Consider the following 3,931-nt stretch of genomic DNA (forward strand, 5'->3'; position numbering starts at 1 on the left):
TAACTGTGGGATATGGATGCAATCAGTTCGGCTAATGGAATCTACCTTCGTCCTCGTTTATTGGTCCCCTTTGTAATTTGTGTTAAATTTTGATCAAAGATTTAACTGACAAAATGTTACACTACTAGGGAAAAGCTTATACACAGAAACTTAGCAGCAGCGCTGTTTAAAAATAGACGCTACTGCTATTTAGCAGTAGCGCTCTCTACAAAACTGCGGTACTAATATCCCTTTAACAGTAGCGCGATAGAAGAGAACAGCGTTACTACTAAAATTGCGAGGGCGTTGCCTCCAGACTAGGTATAGTAGTAGCGCTCTTTCTACTTAGGACTAGCGTGTTTCGCAACACACGCTACTACTTACTGCTGCACCATCCACCTCATCCACTCCCACCCACCAATCTTCTCATTCCCTAATCCTCACAGCCGCCACGCCTCCTGCTCCCACACCGGCGCCGCCTCCTCCATCTCCCTCAGCAACGCACAGCTCCTCCACCTTGCTGGATGCGACGCCCCCTCCCCCCTCCCCCTAAACCCACAACCCCGCCGTGGGGGCGCGTCCGCGGCGGCTGCCCTTCCACGCCGTCTCCGTCCGCCCCTGCCGCTCCGCTGTCTCCTCCGTCTCTGCCTCCTCCCCACAGCAAGCGCCGGGACCGGGCGATGGCGACGATGCCAACGAGCCCACCGGCGTGCCCGTGCCCTTCTCCCGTGAATCCGCCATCGCGCTGCCTCGTAAGGCCGACAATATGTTTATTTTCTGCTTGGTGCTCGCTCGCTGCGGTTCTGCAGGTATAATATGATGTGCTTGCTTGTGAATGCAGGGCCGCTGACGAGCGCAGATCTGATGGGGGAGGCCAGCGGGGAAGGCCTCAGGGTAAGTCTGTTTCTTGTAGGAAGTCTTGCAGCTAACTGCTGAAAAAAGTGGCATGTAAATCTGATTGATGAAAATTGTTGTATGCCATCAGAAGGCTGTTTGTTTGTCTGAATTCTTAAGCTATATGCACATGTTTAGATGTGCAAATTCTCGAGATTAAAGAGTTAGGGTCAGTAGATAATAGTAAGATTAACCCGTCAGGGTAAGTTTCCAAATGTAACTGAAAATTAAACTGCTGTATTATTTTCTTCAGTTGGTGAGGCAGTTCAAGATTAATCTGTGTCCTTGCACGGTTACTTTCACCTACCTAATTCAACTTCTTCCTCCTTTTCACTTGATTTTATTTCACCATGATTCAACTGCTCTCTCTCCAGATCTGAATGAAATAGGGCATCCAGCCATCTGGTTCCATTATTTTGGGAGCCTTGACTGAATATGTTTTGAGCCAGAGGTGTCAAAATGAACACTGACGGTCACGGGAGTCCCTCGGGGGCATCCGATAAAATACTAGCTCAGGGAAAAGATCAAGTTGATTAGAAGAGATTCGCTGACGGAGTTTCTTCCAAAAGCTCGGGTTGACGGGGAGAGACGACACTGCTAGTTTGCTGAAGTGGTAGGTTACCATTCAGGTCAGTCCCCAATACTCTTCTTCCTTGGGCTCCAGAATTTACTTGCATTAGGGAGTTAGCCGAGCCACATTTAACCTGGTGAAGACAAGATTACGACTTCAGTACATTGATAGTCAACAGAAGAACACAACTAAAATATGTGCAGAAGTTAGTTAGGCTGTAGCCAGAAGATGTAGAGACAGTTTGGTTGTGATTCCTGTCGGTGGACTGATGAAATTTTTGGTAGAGCAATTCAGGTGTGTAGTTGGATGGATGAATATACCTTGCATACATCTCTAGGATTTAGAAAATGAAGCTAACAACTTGATGATATACCTTGAATTATCAGTTTGATGGGGATAAGGCTGGTCTGAGTCTGCTGGTTCTGTGCACAGCTCTAGAAGAGCTCAACAACATGTAGAAATGTAGAGCTGGCGCTTGGCGCTTAGGCATTTAATTTGTTTCTATAGCGGTGAATTCTGGCAGCAAAGCCACTTCATTTCGAGCAGTAATGTAGCCCTGTATTGGTAAACTAGTGAGTGCTTTGTCTGTGCTAGTACCTCATGATTTCATCCTTGTATAAGCACAAAATAAATTATTCACCCCGCCATTGTCACTGTTTCCTAATTCAGTACAGCAAACCTCCTATGTTTTTTGCGAAAAATAAGTGTGAAACGTTCTAGTGCTGACCCCACAAGTACCTAGCATTCTGAATGTGTCTATTTCCTTTGATCCCTAGGTAATCTGTTAGGTACAAAAACTTTGAATCGCTCTGTGGGTGGGTTGCTAAATATACAACATGTAGAGATGTACAACTGAAGCTTGGTACTTACTTAGTCATTCAATTTGTTGCTACTTGGTAGTACACACACGATGAAGTCTAGTTGATTTTTCATATGGTATAGATTGTTAGCAGCTGATGCTCTTCATTTCAAGCAGTAATGTAGTGCCGACTCAGGAAACCTCTGAAAGTCTCCCATGTTTTCTGCATTTGAAAAGATTGCAGGACAGACTTCACAAATACCCTCCCCGCTTTACTGAAATGGGCTCTTCTCTTTTATTCCCTAAAATAGTTTTGGTTGCAATGGAGTGGGCTAAGATTGTTGGCGATGTAGTGGTCTCTTACTAGTCACTAAGATATCATTCCATAAGCTGTAATCAATCATATCCAAAACACAAATTATTATCCCCACTTCTGTCCCTGTTTATTTTCTTGGATTTAAACAATGGATTGATCTCTTAGCCACCAATATATCATTCTGTAAGCTGTAATCAATAGTATCCAAATGGAATGGGACCTTTCTTTTATTTGAAACTTCCAAATCAAGGGTTTTCCTTGAAATATATTCACGGTGGTGTAAGTGATTTAACTTTCGAACAGAAACTTTTACAAGGTTTTGGTTGCTTTGACAGTACAGTATGTTCTACTGTACATTATATTTCCATATCTATATAATTTAGTTTGAGAAAGTAACTTAAGGAGGTGTATCCCTTTTTATAATTCCTCTACACTACTCAATCGCTATCTGCCTCTAATTATTATAGTGACTGGGTGCAGGGTGATCGACGAGGACTACTGCGGCCTGATGGGAGTCGTGCTCTTCAACTACTCGGAGGCAGACTTCACCGTGAAGCCCCGCGACCGCGTCATACAGATTATCGTCCAGGTGATTGCAACGCAGGAGGTCCCCGGGGTGGAGGACCTCGACGCCACCGTCCGGAGGTCACCGAGGTGGAGGACGACACCACCGTTCGGAGCTCCTCAAGGTGGAGGACCTCGACGCTTTGTACATACATCTAGAGAAGTGGTCTGGTTAGGTTGGTGGTGAAACTCTAGTGAAGGTACCAACCTTTTGATGATGGTTGTGTGTGTCCTCGTGATCTCTTCGAGTTGAGATGTTGAATGTTGCATCCATGAACACTACAGGTGTTAAGATGGTTCTGTGAAATTTATTTTGCACTAGACGTGTCTCTCATCTCCATTCATGAATACTGCATCTATTTTTATCTTGAATGTTGCATCCATGAACACTACAGGTCAAGAAAAATTATATCGTTGGATGCGTATTTCAACATAGTGTTCAATGATGTAATTTTGGTGACATGCATAAACATTTCTTAGTTAAATATTTGGTACAAATTACAAAGGGGACCAATAAACTAGGACGGAGGTAGTATGTCAATCACACACGGTTCCAGTTTTAGTGTGCAATGACTTTCATTTTGCCTGTTGCGTTAATTACACACGGTTGGCTTTAGCAAACTGTTACCTCCGAAATTCTTTGTGGGACAGAAAACCCTCACCACCCAATTAAAAAAAACCTCACCATCCCCACGTCACAAAAACCCTCACCCCGCCTGCCACCCCCTCCGGTCCCCATTCACACATGCACAAGCTGCTCCGAGTCTATGCATGGCACCGCCTATCACGGCGGTAACCACTTAGCTCG

General features: G+C 44.7%; 1 long non-coding RNA gene across 1 annotated transcript; it reads left to right on the forward strand.

The window, feature by feature from the left end:
• Window positions 1-363: 363 nt before the first annotated feature.
• LOC125545494 (uncharacterized) lies at window positions 364-3,446 on the forward strand. Its single transcript, XR_007300047.2, has 4 exons — window positions 364-731; window positions 821-873; window positions 1,248-1,502; window positions 3,040-3,446. It is a non-coding gene; the product is annotated as an uncharacterized LOC125545494 (long non-coding RNA).
• Window positions 3,447-3,931: the final 485 nt, after the last annotated feature.

Source organism: Triticum urartu, chromosome 3A, assembly GCF_056163025.1.
Source record: "Triticum urartu cultivar PI428250 chromosome 3A, HENAU_Tu73, whole genome shotgun sequence".
Lineage (NCBI taxonomy): Eukaryota > Viridiplantae > Streptophyta > Magnoliopsida > Poales > Poaceae > Triticum > Triticum urartu.